At 45.9% G+C, this 16971-nt stretch overlaps 1 protein-coding gene across 5 annotated transcripts in view; it reads right to left on the reverse strand.

Moving 5' to 3' along the window:
* Positions 1-16971, reverse strand: part of MRAS (muscle RAS oncogene homolog) — a 75601-nt gene that overhangs the window by 43942 nt on the left and 14688 nt on the right. For 2 of the 5 annotated variants that reach the window (XM_037525911.2, XM_037525907.2), the window contains exon 2: positions 10082-10229. The gene's annotated coding sequence lies outside the window, so the exon portion shown is untranslated. Of the gene's footprint in view, positions 1-6119; positions 7823-7912; positions 8040-8168; positions 8218-10081; positions 10230-16971 lie in introns of those variants that run through there. The other 3 variants (XM_037525908.2, XM_037525909.2, XM_054700791.1) reach the window with 3 other exon arrangements.

A 16971-nucleotide genomic window follows, 5' to 3' on the forward strand; every position in this document is an offset into this window, starting at 1 on the left:
ACCCATGTCTTCTGTTCACTCACACCAATCCTTAACAGAAAAATGTCCCTGCTAAAGGCTTTATTAGAATGGTTATTTTGTTGAAGTACCAAGTGACCTGCTTCTGCTCTCCCTTTCCATCCCTCCAGCCATACCCACTTTGAGTCCAGAAGTAAAACAAAGGCTTTGTTTCTTTATTTTGATTTCCTCTGTAAAATCTCAAACATGCAGGAAACACCCACCCAGCCCCAGATAAGTGGACTCAGGCACTATCCACTGAGGCGGGTGGGGTCGGGGGTCAGTGGTGGGGGTGGACGGAAAGGTGCTGATGCCAGTGGAGCCTGGCTCCCTGGTAGTGTCACTAGAGCACCTGGGGCCTGACTGCCTCAGCGGGAGTGGGGGGCTTGGGAGTGAGGAGGCTGTGAGGAGTGCCAGGCCTTCCCAGCTCTGCTTCCCAAGGCCCGGAAAGCTGAGGAATGTGGGAGTGGAGGGATGGGTGAGAAGAGTATCCCATAGGAGCTATTTTTTAATACAGGGCCCCAAGGCTTTGGGACAGGGGCCCCACCCTTTTCCATCATCTCCGGTTACAATAAAGCAGGCATTGAAAGAACACGATAGAGGCTATTTTGAGCTGCTGAGCCAATTTGTGAGAAAATGGTACTTGCCAAGAAAGATGGGTTTGCCACCATCTCCTTCTTGAGACCTCCATTTCCAGTGAAATTAAAATATAAAGGGGTAAATTTGTGGGTTAACTAAAAAGGGTAATTTTCAAGGAGGTATATAGGAATTCTAAATAAGAGAAAGAAAGAAAAGCCTAAGCTGAATTAAAGTGAACTATGCTTTTGAAATGAATATATAATAAGTTGGTGTAGGGTAAGGAAAAATGTCAGGCTTTTCTGCCTTCCCGCCATCAGGATAGATGATGGATCCTTGCGGTCCTGAATGCATGCCTGATGGCGGGCACCTGGAGTAGGGTGTGGACATAGGTAGATGGGCTAAGATTGGGCTTTTAAGGGTGGCGTCACGGGGAAGAGAGAGAGAGAGAGAGAGAGAGAGAGAGGGTAGAAGCAGAGATCACCGGAAAGCCCAGATAGAGTGAGGATTTGCTGGGGGCTGGGAGGACTGCCAGCCTCCCTGGCCCCCAGCACCCCTGCCTGCTATGTACCGGGTAATCCCAATAAAAGACCTGCAAAAACCACTGAGCACTCTGACTCCTCCTTTACCCGGTCTGCTGGATCATAAAAAACCTGCATTGTGGCCTGTCCTGCCCTTACAGTTGGTGAAGCAAGAACCTAGCCTTAAACTCTAAAATGATCAGCCCCCAAAAGGGGTGGATGCCCCCTGGCAACTCCACCACACCTTCAGCAATTTCCACACAACTCCATGTGCCTACAAATATTTTTATTTTTAATCTGGGTACTGGGGATACTAGGGACAGCTTAACATACAGTATAGAATTCTTTTTAAACCAAATTTTCCTGTAAAATAAATAAAAATAAGTGGGCCAGTAAACATAATACATATGTGCATCTATCATCAAACAGGAACTGGTTTCATAATGTGATTAACTGCTGTTGTGGGCAGTCACTGATCTTTCTATGGTGAGCAAACCCCAACAAAGCAGGTCTCTGAGGTCCCTCAGCTCCCGGCCCTTGCTGGCAGTTGAGCATCTCCATCCAAGTGAAAGGAAAGGACACAGACAGGGTTGTTCTTTGATGGCAATTCAGGGCCAAAAAATGTTTGGACTTTAGGGACCACTTCAGGTCCCCCGTTCTATTATAAAGCTAGTTCAAATCTTTGTCTCCAATGATGACAAATATGAATCTTTTCTGCAGAGGCAAGAAAAAAAAAAAAAACTACTAACTGTTCTAACTCAAGCTATATGCAAATGGGATCACGTCAGCTCCAGCTCAGTCAGGGGGTGGAAAAGGGAAGGCTGCTCACAGTTGGGTGAGAAACTGTCTCCTGTCGTCATGGAGAACTTCCACGTTCTGCAGCTGGAGACTGGCCGCCTCTCCTCCTGGATCCGCTGGCTCAGCGGAGAGGAGGGCTGGGTCCAGGCACCTTGGGGTACTTTCCTTCTGTGAAAACTAAGGAAAGGAAGAGCTGGAACAGGCAAAATCCAGGGATTAACAAACTACTGCTTTGAATGTTAGCCTTTCTTTTATTAAAGTAATTCTATACTTTAGGATATAACATGTAATGGGTGAAAGACTGCTTAAACCATGTTACTTAGCAAATTTCTGTCTAATGATAAAAAGAAAATTAACTTTTATCTTTCTTCCAAATATACACACCTGCCACTTAAATTACATTCCAGTAGGGGCAGCTGTGATTAAATTATGCCCTGCAGTCTGTGGTCCAACTACAATGGCAAAGGCAGGTGTCTCTGAGGATGGATGAACTTTCTTGAAAAGGTTAAATTCAGGGCCTTCCTGGTGGCGCAGCAGTTGAGTGCTGGGTTGCGAAGCTGCCCGCAGCCTCTGCAGCAGCAGCTCGATCCCCAGCCACCGGGTGAGGGTCCCACATGGAGTGCAGACCTCTCCTGTTGCCCACTGCTCCCCTCAGCAGTATATTTAAAAAGAAAAAAAAAAAAAAAAAGGTTAAATTCAAAAGTGCATACTTATCCTGCTCCTCAGTATGGTCATGGGCAGCAAAAGGAACTACGAACAAGCTCAATGGAGACCCACATGGCACTTTCTTGTGGACCTTCATGTCCAAAGATAATTCAGTGAAACTCAGGGGCAAGGCTGAGCACAGGCCCACACGAGCCTCATGCCCAGAGAGGAGCTCTGAGCCCTGCCCCACTATGGAAAGGATGGAGCCACAAGGTGACTGCAACTGTCCTTCCTGGGTAATGGACACAGTTATTACTTTGTTCTCTATTTTTTATTTTTCAAAATTAAAAATGTGTCAAATGCACAACTGATCTAGGGATTTGTACTTGACTACGAAATTAATGAGAGTTGAGAGTCAGGGAAAACCTCTGCCATCTAGACTCTTTCTGCCCCTCCTTTCCCAACTAGTTATTTCTGCTGCTTTAAAAATGACCCTGTGCAGGGCCTCCCCGGTGGCGCAGCGGTTGAGCGCTGGGTTGCGAAGCTGCCCGCGGCCTCTGCGGCGCCGGTTCGATCACCGGCTGCTCCCCGGCCACCGGAGGAGGGTCCCACATGGCGCGCAGACCTCTCCTGCCGCCCGCTGCTCCCCTCAGCAGTGTGCTTCGGTCCTTCTGCCTGCTCTGCTCCCCGCTCTGGCTCTGGTGATTTCTCTCACCCTCCCGTGCTTCTGACTGTACCCAGTGCATGTATAAACAAAAACAAACAAACAAACAAATAAATAATAAATAAATAAAAACATGCCTCTATAAAAAAAATTTAAAAAAAAGTTTAAAAAAAAATAAAAAAATAAAAATGACCCTGTGCAAAGGCTGCTCCATCTCTTCTCCTCTCCTCATGAGGCCTCTGCTCCACTGCAGCACTGGATTATGTGTGGTCAGAATCCCTGGGATGTTTCCCATGAGGACCAGGAAAGAAGGGAATATGTCATTTTTGGTCATCCAATTGCGAGAGCAGTGCAATGAAACAAAGATCATGTGCTTCAGGGCCAGCAGACCTAGGGCAGACTTCCTCCCGGCTCTGCTTCTCTCAGGCTATGACTCAACCTCCCTGAGCCTCAGTTTTCACATCTGCAAAACGTTACCAGCGAAAGTATTGTGAGGCTTAGCAATGGCAAATACGGAGGAGTGTGTAGCACAGGGCCAGCCCACAAGTCTTAGGGAGGGAGGGAGAGAGGGAGAAAGAAAGGTGGCCAGGAACATGAAAAGGGCTGACATACAGAAAGGCTGTGCCACTTCGAAGCAGCTGAAGAAAACAGTGCTAGAGAAAAGCAGGACTGTCAAAGGCTCATGGGGGATAGGTGCAGGGGGGCAAGTTAAGGGGTGAAAGGAAAGAACTTGGCAAGGATGAGAGAATCCCCAATTAGAGTGAACTAACTTGAGGAGCAGAAGCTCCATATCCTAGAAGGGTCCAGCTGAAGCCAAAGACCCACCACCCCTGTCAAATTGCATAGGTGGGAGAGCCCTGCTGAAAGCTTCCCAGCCTTTATGGAAGGGGTCACTCCATTTATCTACTATTGAATTACTACTGCCTTAATCTTTATTTTAAAATCACCATATTTTAACTTAAAATCTTTCTTGAGCCTTAATCTGAGCAAATTATCCATAAAATAAAAACAGGTTTGATGTGATGCCTGTATTTTTAATAATGCATATAAACCAGCACACACACACACCCATTCAAATGAAAAGATACTGTATTTATTCCACCTAAAGTCACATCCCTCACTACTACAAGCAATGTGTTCTATAGAGGCAGAATCTAAATTAAATGTGTTTTGAGGGCTCTTCTGGGTCTATGATTCTGTTATCTGAATTTGCTTGAATACTGATAATGTTCTGCATCTCATGGCCCTTTCTGATCTCCCAAGCCTGTTCTCATCTGTGTATTTCATCTAATCCCCATGACAACCCTGAGGGCTGGGCAGAAAAGTCACAGATAGATTCTGGGCTCCTGCAATATGGGACCCACCCAAGGCTCTCTAGATAGTCACAAAGGACCTGGACCAGAACCAGAGCAGGAAGTTTCTTACTCTCCATCACCTCCTCCTTCATTCTATCCCTATTCAAAATAGCCCAATCAGTGCTCTCCAAAATTTCATTAGCAACACAACCCAGATGTAAATGGCAAAGTCTTATCCATTCAGATGGCCAGATGCCAGGCTCTCTGGATGAGAATATGCCTGGCTGAGACACAGACCCAGAATGTCACCTCCACAACCAGTGATGACCCACACTGTCATCTGCCACCTGGCCATTTGACAGGCACTACTCTCATAAAGTTACCAAAAATACTAATGGACAATGCAGCCAGGGATGGCTGCAGAAAGTTGCCTTGAATCATGTGTAGCAACTAAAAGGCCCCAGGGACTCAGTGGTGGGAGTCCAGGACAAGGAGGGCAAGGGGGTAGTCTCTGAAAATGGGCATGACCAGCCTCATCACACACATCAGGAATGGTTCCCAGAAAACAGGAGATGGACATCTAAGAATGCATGGCAGGCACCAAGGAGTGGCTGTCTCCTTGGCCTTGACCTTCACTCTACTGTCTGAAGTGTGTGGTGGCAGCACCCAACTCTCGGGCAGAGTTCCACATGACAGACCACACAGGCTGACTACACAGATTTCAACTCCTGGGCTGGGAACTGACAGCACTGTTCTGCTCTGTTTTCACTCTTGACACCCATCTCTACCATGTTGGCAGGCTAGCAGGGTGGACCCATGGCTGTGGCGGGTGGGGGCAGACAACCTGGGCTTCAGCACTTGTTTTCAGAGATCCATGAATGCCCTATTTTGCACATCCAAGCAACTTTTCTATGTGCTTTTCATTGGCATTTTAAAGAGGCCATTACCCAACCAGGTGAGAATCTCTGCTCTGGACACCAGGCCCTCAGGCTGCATGGCTGTCTGTCTCACACAGGAACTTGACACTAATATCCAATCCTTGTTTTCAGAGACTTCACAAGAGTTGAGGCACCTTTGGGAGATCTAAACTACCTTAACCCACTGTTCGTTGGATTTCCTTATTTGCATGCAAAAGCATCCCATTGATCCAGTAACATAGGGCCCAGGGCATCTCCCAAGTCTAGCAGGGTTCACAAGGTCTCAGAATCCACCAACAAAAATTCCTCTCAAACCTTGAATTCTCTGCTCAGCTTCCAAACAACAGGTATCTGCCAGGTGCCCCAGGGCAGAAGAAGCATGCCCAATTTCCTCCTTTTCCACATACCCAACAAAAGTAAGTATGCCTTACAGTTGGTGGAATGCCTTATACCACCCTGGCAGGTACAGAACTTCTGGAACTCAACACACCCCCTCTGGGCACTTGAGGACTTTCCAGCTTTGCACCAGAACCTGTTCCCATTCAGTTCATATGAGTAAGGTTTGTAAAAACAACACAGTATTCATGAGCAGGTATATTTTCAATTGCTTGCAGAGAGACACACTCTTTGGGGGTACTTCATTGGTAGAAATAATTATGCCAGATGCAAAATACAAACCAGAGGCCACATTCCCCTGAGAACTCACTCAATAGACCAGGCTGGTCAACCTTTGATTCTGGCTGATGTTAGGGCCAGTCCCCCTGGGAGTTTGTTCAGTTCATCAGAGATCAGCTGCCCTGCCTGGTTTCAGGTGGTCATTCAAGTTCAGGAACCAACTCAGGGATAATGGACTTGCCACTGTATAAGCTGTTCAGATCAACTGAAAAATGTGAAATACCTGTGGTTAGAGCTAATAATAAAAGTCATACCTGTCACAAAAACAGCTGAAGTAGGTGAAAACATGAGTAGTGGAAAACACAAACAGCCTCATGCGGAAACAAAGCTGGGAACGTCGAAGACTGTCATTTGCCTCACCAGGGCTTCCAGAAGGCCCTGATGCCCCCTCTATAAAAGCAAACGTTGAGGCTGCTGCTGAGGTGGAGCAGTTTTCACCAGAGCACCACGCATACTCAATACCCCCTTCCCCGATAAAGGCAGACACTGCAGCCTTAAAAATCCTAGGATATCAAAGCCCTGTGCCTCCTGCCCTGGCAGAGAAAGGACAAATTCCAACAGAAATCAGACAGAGAAGCTAACTAGCTGCTGGGCAATGAGAACAGACCCAAGGGGAAAAACCACGGCCATAAACATTTTCAACCCCAGTCAGCAGGGACTTGCAATTTACAGGAAATTAGGAGATTTACAAAATGTTACCAGCTCAAGTTTCTTCCCTAGGAAGAGAAGGAGAAACTCTAAGAACCATCTCAGTGAGAGCACTTTGTTCATTGCAAGCCCCCCCCCCATACGTGTCAGTCATTAATGCTAACAGCCCATTACCCCACACTTCAACCAACCAGTGAATGTCAAAAGAGTAAAAGCCCTCCAGCCCAGGGCAGCCAGAACCTCACAAGAAGGACAAAAAAGCTGCAAGCAAGGTCTAAACCTGGTTGCTAGATAGTGTCTTGGACAAGTTGTTGACACTTCCTAGTTCCAGTTTCCCATCTGCATATGGGGACAATAATAAAATCTTTCTGAAGGAATCTTATCAAATGATGAGCAAGAACATCTAAATCAAGAGCCTCTCCTGTGTCAGACGTGCTGACTGTTAGTACAGTGGAGTTTCAGGGATTTTAAGTCAGATCTCCTTGTAACTCCCGCTGCCATGGAGGTCATGCTTTTGAGGCCACAATTCTGAGTCTTTCTGTCACCCTTTCTGGTCAGGTCTGGGACAGAGAGTGAATATCCGAGGAGCAAGAACCATTCTAGTTCCAAGATTTGGGACCAGCAGGGACCCATGGAGAAGGACGGGCATCCCAGAGCTCTGCTATCCAGGTCCCAGTCCACTTCTCCAGACTCCACTTTGTCCCCAGCCAGTACACTTCAGCTGCAGCTGCAGTGCTCAGTGCCCCGCTCCTGCCAAGTATCGCCGCCTCTAGGAGGCCTCCTTGACCTCCCACCATGGCGAGTGGTCCCTACCAGGCTCCAACAACCCTTGAGCTTCTCTGTCCCAGTACCCACCAAGCCGGGCTGTCACTCAGTTTGGGCGGAGCAGGAACGGGCACGGTGCCCCCATACACCCTGGGCGCCCCAGCCAAGTCTGGTCAATGAATGAGCCGGGCCCTCGTTGTGACCAGAGCCCCAAGCGCAGTGAAGAGTAGTTTAAGAAGCCGGCGGTTTTTTATTATTCAGAAGAATATGACAACTCTCCCAGCGGATCCCAGCCCTCGTTAACGCCATTTTAAAAGAGGAGCGAGAGCCTCCGCGCCCCCACCCCGAGTCCCACCGCCCAGCTCCCCGAGGGTCCTCGCCGGGATAGAAAAGCAACGCAAGGGCGGTTACCGTGAAAGGGGCTCTTGAGGCGGGGGGCAGACCTTCCCCACTGGGATCTGGGTAGTGAACGGTTTTCTGGACCTCACACCGCTACGTGGAAGCCTGCGTTGGGAGCCTGAAGCGACGCACGGCTCGCCCCCTGCGCGCCCCGCTCGGCCGGGCCCCGGGGGCGGCCACACCTCCCTCGAGGGAACAAAGCGCCCGCCCCGGCGGGGGTCGGCGCGGCGGGGGCCCCTTCCCCGTCCAGCCTGCCGGGAACACTCACCGCGCGCTCCGGCCCGGGCTCGGCTCCAGCCCTCAGGCCGCCTCCTCCGCGCCCGCGCCGGCGAGGAGGCAGCGCCGCGCCCGCCGGGCCCCGTGGCTGTGGGACTGGCGGCTCCCGGCCCGCGGGCCCGGCCGCTCCGGCCCGTCCCCGCCCCGGCGCCTCCTTAAAGCGACCGCGCTGTCCGCGCGCGCGTCGGGAGCGCAGGGCGCGCCGCGCATTCCTTATATTGCAACAGCGCCTGCTAAAAATAGAGCTGTGCCGCGGACGCGGGGGGAGCCCGGGCCCGCCCCCGCGACCCCGCCGCCACCGCGTGCACCCCGCCCCTGAGGCGCGCGGTCCTCGAAGTCCCGGCCGCCCTCGCCGAGCCGTGCGGACCTGGCGGGAGCGCTAGCCCGGCCCCCCGCGGTGCTGATTCTTCCCCCGCCGCCCCGCGCGGTTACCCGGGTCCCACCCGTGGCGCTCAAGAGCTGGTTTTAAGGTGGACGCGGACTGGGAATTCGCCCCGGCCTATTTAAGAGCCCCTGCGCCCCAACCTTTGCATTTCTGCCCGGCCCTGGCAACTTCTGAGTTTACCAAAAGCATCCCAAGTCCTACGAGGTCCCCGACCGCCACGTTGAATCCGGGGGGAGTGTGTCTCCCCAGATTCTGCCCCCTGGGCCTTCGGGTGCAGCATTCCTGGGCCCAAACTTCTTTTAGAGATCGTGTGAGACAGGAACAGGCGACACTCACCCTCCACACTGTTTCGGTTTCACCAGCTCCATTTTCCCCTTATTTAAAAATTTGAGATATAATTCACATACCACGAAAATCTTCCTTTTAAAGTGTACAATTCAGTGGTTTTTAGGATAGTCACAACATTGTGCAACTATTATCATCCAATCCCAGAACATTTTCATAACCCCCTCCAACAAAACAAAACTATTAATTTTTATTTACAGTCCTCCTTCCCCTACCCACCTCCCTCCAGTCCCAGAAACCAATGGAGTGTCTGTTTCTCTGGATTCCATAAAAATGGAATCATACAACATGTGGCCTTTTGTGACCACCTTCTTTCACTGAGCAGAACATTTTCAAGGTTTATTCATGTTGTGCTGGGCAGCAATGCTGCATTCCTTTTCCCGACTGAATACTATTCCATTGCATGTATAGACCACATTTTATTTATCCATAGCAGCAACTAACAATTGCTTGTACTTTTAGGTTGTTATGAATAAAGCTGCTATAGAGTCACGTTTGTGTACATGCGAACATGTTTTCATTTTCCTGGGTATACACCTAGATGTGCAATAATTTTGTGTTCACATGCTAACTATGTTTAATATTTTGAGGAAGAGACAAACTGTTTTCCAAAGTAGCTGCATTTTTTTACATGCCCACCAACAATGTATGAGAACTCCAATGTTTCTCATTCTATTGGGAATTAAGGTGTATCTCCTTATGGTTTTGATTACGGAAGCCATTTTTATTTGCTTGTCAGTGGACCTTGAGGTTGTCTTAGGACCAGCTTTACACATCTGGAAAACCCATTCCCTTACCATTTTGATAGCTTCTGCCTCCACCCCAGGCCTCAAAGGCCCTTACTGCCCTGAGTCCTTTGTGCCAGACTGGTCCTCACATTCTGATGCAGACTTAGATAGTCATCCCAGGTACCCTCCAGGTACATGGAGGGAGATGTTGTGTCCTTCTGCATCATAATTCCTACCTGCTACTCTGAAGGTCTGGTAAACCCCATGAGTCCCCATGGCTGGGGATGGAAGTATGCCATCCAAACTATCTCACTTGGTAGGGAGTAAAAGAACAGGTTGGGGGTGGGGGTTGGGTGGGGTGGAGGGATGGGGCTTGAAGGACAGGTGTTCATCTTGACTGACTGGGTCTTTTCCTGGAATCAGCCTCTTCCTCCCCTTTCAACTTACCTCAGGCCTTGGGGGAGGTGGGTATATGTCTGTGTGTCCTGGTTGTCTGTCCACTCCTTACAGGTTCCTTCTGTCAAGAGACATCCTCTCCTGGGCCCAGGCTGCACAGTAACCTGCCTCCTGTCCTCAATTTAAGCAGAGATGGCATCTGCACAAAAATCAAAGATTTGTTTTTATATTACTTTCATGCACAAAGCTTTAATAATTAAGTTGTTTAAGACACCATTTAAACAGCTAGTTTATACTACACAGGTATCTGGGGTTCTCTATTGCTCAGATCAAACCTTGCTGCTTTTGGCTGGGGAATCATAACCAGGCACTTGTCCCATGGGGGCTGCCTCCTCTTCTCCTTGAACCCTGAAATAAAGTGTGACTCAGTTGCTGGCAGGCAGGGCCTTTAGAGAACAGGATCACTGAGCAGAAAAGTGCAGTCTGGGTATGAGAGTTCATTCTTTCAGTAAATACTGTGAGAGCACCTACTGTGTGCCAGGTGCTGTGATAGAGGCCTACCTCCAAGCAAACACTGAATGCCAGCTGAGGGATACGTAGTATGGATATAAAACGTACTGGGGGCTGTGTGATAAGCAGAGAGAAGGTGAAGTAGACCTTAATACCCATTCCAGTAACCGTCTCTTCAAGGTCTGTGACTGTAATTAGATCTTGCTGAGCCCAAAACACCAACTCTGAGTTAGCAGAAGAGCTTCACCACACCCCATGCCTGTTCATCCCCTGTTCATCATAGAAGCAAGCTGACCTTGCTTCTATGCCAAAACAAGGCCTTTATTCACCTGAGCTGCCCATGATGTGGCTGTCCAAGTCTTCTCTCAGGATTTTCATGGCCTTGACCAACCCCACTTCAGTCATTTGTCATCTACAGTTCCCCCCCCACCTCGCTATACCCTCTGCACCCCCTATCCTCCTCGGTCCCAGCTTCATTAGGAATTAGTCCTCCTAATGATACTTGTGGTTCGCTGATTCTTGTGGTTCATCCTTCAGTGGGCCCCCTCTTGTTTTCTGGAATCAGAAGAACTTGTAATCAATCAGCTTCCCACTCATGGCTAACCATCTCCAAAAAGTTGCCCATATTCAACTAATATGTTTCTGATTATTTTTTTCTCATTCCTGGTTGTTCCTCTGTTTAAACTGAAGTCCAGTGGCTTTTAAACATTTTGAGCTTAGACCCATAAGAAGAAATAGGGTTTTTTTTTTAAGATTTTTTTTAAGATTTATTTATTTATTTATACAAAATCCGGGGTACAGACCAGATGCGCGGGAGGGTGAGAGGATTCACCAGAGACAGAGCCGGGAATAGAACAGGTAGACTGACCAAACACACTGCTGAGGGGAGCAGCGGGCGAGACAGGAGAGGTCTGCTGCGCGTCATGTGGAACCCTCTCCAGCCGGCCAGGATGGAACTGGTGCTGCAGAGGCTGCAGACAGCTTCACAGCGGGGTGCTCAACGGCCTGTGCCACCAGGGGAGGCCCAAGAAGAAATAGGTTTTATATTGCAAATCAGATCTCTCTTTCCCCCCTCATACAAAAAAATTTAATGAAACAATATCTATCTTACTATCTGTGGTGCATTCTGATCTATTCTATTCTGTTTTATTAAAAAGAAGTAAGGGCCTGATTCATCCACAAGGTCATCTCCTGTCTCATGACATTTGTCAGATTTTTAGACCTTTATGGGGGCAGAGTCAGGATAGTTGGATTGGAAACTTTGGAAGGGCATACCTGAACTCAAATTTTTTGTAACTGAAGTCATAGAGTCAAAATCTACATGTGAAACACAGGGTAAATCAGAGATAGATTAAGTCTTGTAAAAGTAAAACCTGCTAAATTCTTAACCAGATTGAATTGCTTATTCTTCATCCCCATCACTTAATAGAGGAAAGAGGAAACACTGTGTGGCAAATGGCACCATCTGGAGTGTCTATGTCTCTTATATGTAAAGTCTACATGTAGTAAAAAGTAATGAGTCAGATGAAGATACATGAAAATACAATTCATAAGCAAGAGAAAAAAACAGACAATAGAAGCGTACACACAGATCATGTTGGAGTCAGTAGACAGGACTTTAAAATAACTGATTGTGGAGGAACTAGAACTCTCATACATTGCTGGTAGAAATGTAAAATATATATCCATTTATCACTCAGGATACAGAAATCACATAGTAATTTGGACAGGGAAATTTTAATATAAAGAATTACCAATTATAAGAGAGAACCAACTACTAAAGGGAAAGGGTATCCTAAAGAATACAATGATGAGAAATGTAATAGACAGATCTCTAGAGTGGAGGCAGAGCACATCAGAACCAGGAAGAGAAGTCCCTTCCTCAGAGAAGCTCTCTATTGACAAAGCGTAATATTGTGCCCTATGGTAAAGGAGAACTATTTCCAGGGTCCATCCCTGATCACTGAGAAGATGGTGAAGAGGAATTTGGAGCTAAGAGGCAATAAATTGATAACTGGCACAATCGGTTTTGAAAAACTATTTAATTGAATCTTCTAAAGCTAAACATACTGACTCAATGTTGTTGCTATTTCTAAGTATATACAATACCTAGGATAAATTAGTAAATATGTTCACCCAAAGACATGTATAAAAATATTGATACAGCTTTAATTAAATAACTAGAAGCTGGAGACAACCCAAATGTTTATTAACTGGAGGACAAATAAAAGATAACTTGTAGTTTGTTCATACAATGTAATACTATATTGCAACAAATAAGACTACTGCTTCATAACAATACACATTGTTATGAATATATCTAATATTAACATTATATTAAGTGAAAGGAGTCAGGTGTGAAAAACAACATATAGGAAGTCCAGTTAAAAACAAAACTACTTGGGCCTCCCTGGTGGTGCAAGGGGTTAGGTACAGGGCTATAAAGCTATCCGCAGCCTCTGCAGCACAAGTTTGATCCCCGGTGAGGGACATGACCTATATGGTGCAGCAGACCTCTCCTGACTTGCCCACTGCTCCTCCCCTCAGCAGTGTATTTCAGTAGATCTGTCTGTTCTGTTCCCCACTCTGTCTCTGGTGAATCCTCTAGGCTTCTGCACCTCTGTCCTACACCACAGTTCTTGTATGCATGGATAAGTAGATCTTTAAAAAAAAAAAAAAAAGAACTAAATTCATTGGTATAAATATAACAAAATAGGGAAAGGACCTATATAGCAAGACATTGTTATAGGAAATAGAAGAAGACACACACAAAATGGAAAAATATTCCCTACTCATGGATTGGAAAACTAAACATGTTGAAATGACCATCCCACCTAAAGCAATACACAGACCCAATGCAATCCTATCAAGGTTCCAATGGTGTTCTTCAAAGAAATAGAACAAACAACACTGAAATTTATATGGAATTAGAAAAGGCCCTGAATAGCCAAAACATTCCTGACAAAAAAGAGAAGGAATATCAGCATAACATTCCCAGACTTCAAACTATGCTACAAAACAATAGTCATCAAAACAGTGTAGTACTGGAACAAAAATAGATACAGACAAATAGAATAGAAATGAGAGCCCAGAAATTAACCCACACATATATGGACAGTTAATCTATGACAAAGTAGCCAAAAGCATACATTAGAGAAAGGAGAGTCTCTTCAACAAATGATGTTGGGGAAATTGGACAGCCATATGCAAAAGGATAAAACTAGATCACCATCCCACAAATTACACAAAACTAATTCAAAATTGATTGAAGACATGAATATAAAACTATAAAATACTATAAAATATATAGTAACTATATATTAACTATAAAATATATAGAAAATATATATACTATATATAGTTATATATATATATATACACTAGTATATATAGTATATATATATAGTAACTATAAAATACATAGAAGAAAGAAATAGGCAAAACAACAACATTGGTTTCACAGACATCTTAGGGGATGCATCTCCAATGGCAAGAGAAACAAAAGCAAATATAAACAAATGGGATTACATCAAACCCAAAACTTGTGCACAGCAAAATAAACTATCAGAGAAACAAAAAGACACCTACTGAATGGGAGAAAATATTTGCACATAACACATCTGATAAAAGGCTGATATCCAAAATATATAAAAAGAACTCATGCAACTCAATAAAAAGAAAGCAATTAGCCCAATCAAAAAGTGGGTGGAATAGTTAAATATACACGTCTCCAGAGAGGACATAATGATGGACAACTGGCATGTGAAAAAGTGTTCATCATCGCTTATCATCAGGTATATGCAAATTAAAACCACAGTGAGATACCACTTCACACTCATATCAAAAAGACCAGAAACAAACGTTGGCAAGGATGTGGGGAAAAAGAAACACTAGTACACTGTTGGTGGGAATGTAGATTTGTCCAATACCTCTGAAAACTTGTATGGAAATTTCTCAAAATATTAAAAATGGACCTAATATATAACCCAGCAATTCCACTTCTAGGTATCTACTCAAAGAATACAAAAACACTAATTTGAGGGGACATATACACTCCTATGTTCACTGCAGTTCTATTTACTAAGCTAAGTTATGGAAAGAGCATAAGTGCCTGAGGACAGAGCAGTAAATCAGAAAAATGTGGTCTACATTGGAATGGAATACTACTCAGCTATATAAAAAAATATGAACTCTTGCATGTGTGACAACATGGATGGACGTGGAAGGGATAATGCTGAGTGAAATTAGTCAGCAGTAGAAAGACAAATGCAGATGGTTTCACTTACGTGTGGACTACAGAGAAACAAAACAAAGGGTCAGACAAAACCAAACCAATAATAAACCCTGACATTTGACTGCAAAACTGAGGCAACCAGAGAGGAGGGTGCAAGGGCCAGAACAGGGGATGGAAGGGACCTATTGGAACATGGTGGATGATACTTGGGACACTGGTGATAGAGATGGTATGAAAACATACATTTGTTGAGATTTAAACCTATAACCCCCCCCCCAATAGCCCTAACAATGCAAACCAACCTTAATAACCTTAATAAACACAATGGGAGGGAAAAAATTGCAAACACAAACAGATACATATCAGAGCCATAGAATGTTTAGCTATGGAGATGTGGAGAGGAATGGGAAATGTAAAGGGGAGTCTTAGCCTGGCTTCCCTAGAAAGAGCCTGGGCAGAGCATATTATTGGAGCAGCGTACAGTCCCAGGGCACCAAAAGTGAGAGGAAAAGGGAAGTGTGGTAGGGAAGGTGGGGAAGCAAAAGGTGTTGAGTTAACCAGGCTCACCACAGCTTTGGAGGAAAATATGCCCTTGTGCTCTCACACAGCAGCTGGAACCACTGAGCTTGGCGAATTTCATTAGGGGAGGGTGGGAAGAAGAATTTGCATCTTTCCTGTCTTCTATCTCCCTTGGATCAGAGATCCCCCAGTAAGATGCACCACACTCCACATTGTACTATCTCACTTCGCCAGGCAGCAGAGGAAGGGAGATCTTGTGCTGTGGGCTGTATCTGCTTTCAGAGGTGGTGGGAGAGGCCAGCAGCTCAAGGGGCTGCCTGCCAGAGCAGCTGTGGCTCCTACTGCCCCAAGTGCAGCGGAGGCCCCGCCAGGGCTTGGCTCTCACTCCAGCCAAGGCTGTGGCAGCTGGTGGTATTAGGAGATGAGGTTTTGGTAGTGACAGCTGGGCTCTCAATTGAGAAGTGGCTGAGGGCCTGGGGAGCAGGTGGCCCTATAAATTGAGTTGGCTATAATGCATTTGCACAGATTTTCTACACGCTCATTCAGGGCAGAATTCCAGTATGCTTGTTCTTTATGTCCCTTATTTATTCTTGTCCTACCATGACTGGAGTTTCATTTCTCCCTCTTTCTCTTCTCAGGAACAAGTCTTTTCTGGCATAATGCAAAATTTCCCTCCATGCTTGAAAATAGCGTTGCAAAGGGAACAGCAACCAAGCCCTGCCATTAAGGTGAACATGTATTTTAATCATGGCCATTATATCTGGAGCAGTAATAAATTGGTCATTTTTATTGGCAACTAAATGACCAAAGGGCGGGGGTGGGTGCAGAGTTGGGGAGCAAAGTACCTCTAGGCTTCCTCTAAGGTGCTAAGGCTGTTCTGGAAGCTACATGTCCTGATCAGGGCAGACATACTCCCGCCCTCATTTGTATTTCTCAGATCCAGGTATGGTGCATGTATGAGTCTTTGGGGTCCAAGTCATAGGCTGTTCCTTGCTTATTTTCCCAGAATGTTGATTTCACTCAATCAGTTGAAAGAAGTTTTGAAATTTCATACTTTTGTCAATGGTTTTGTTACACGCTGATGCAAACCAAATCAAGAGCCTTCTGCCTTTCTCTTAATCTTTCTCAAGTTGTTGCATGGAATCCCAGAGTTGCTACCCACTGTATGATGTGGAAATCTTGTATTTTGGGATCCCCTGAGAATGAGCTGATGTGGGTTCTGTAGACATGATTAAGTGAAAAGGCGTGGGGTGGGGGTGAGTGCTAGAGAAAAGATTATTACTGATGTCTCTGGACCATCCAGCTAGTGCTGTGCTTGGTATGGCGTAAGGGGGTTCTTCAGACAGCAAATTTGTTGTCTTCCCTGAACTAAAATAATGGAACAGTTTATTACTTCTCAAAGTTTGGAGAATTGGGTGAAGAGGACTATGAGTATTTGAGAGTCACAAATAACTTACATTTGATAAAAACTATAGCACTGAGGGTAAAAAAATTTTTACAAGCATCAGACATCCTTCTTTATTGAAAAAAAAAAGCCTTTGATGTACATTTCCTGGAGCTGATAATAAGCTGAGTTCAAGAGTCATTCTCTGTCACATGAAAGTGTGGCCTGACTTCTTGACAGGAGACACCCTCAGTGACATTCTGCAACTCAGAGCCTGGCACCAGCACCCTGAGC

Source organism: Talpa occidentalis, unplaced genomic scaffold, assembly GCF_014898055.3.
Source record: "Talpa occidentalis isolate TD23 unplaced genomic scaffold, MPIMG_talOcc4v2.1 talOcc4.4, whole genome shotgun sequence".
Taxonomy (NCBI): Eukaryota; Metazoa; Chordata; class Mammalia; order Eulipotyphla; family Talpidae; genus Talpa; species Talpa occidentalis.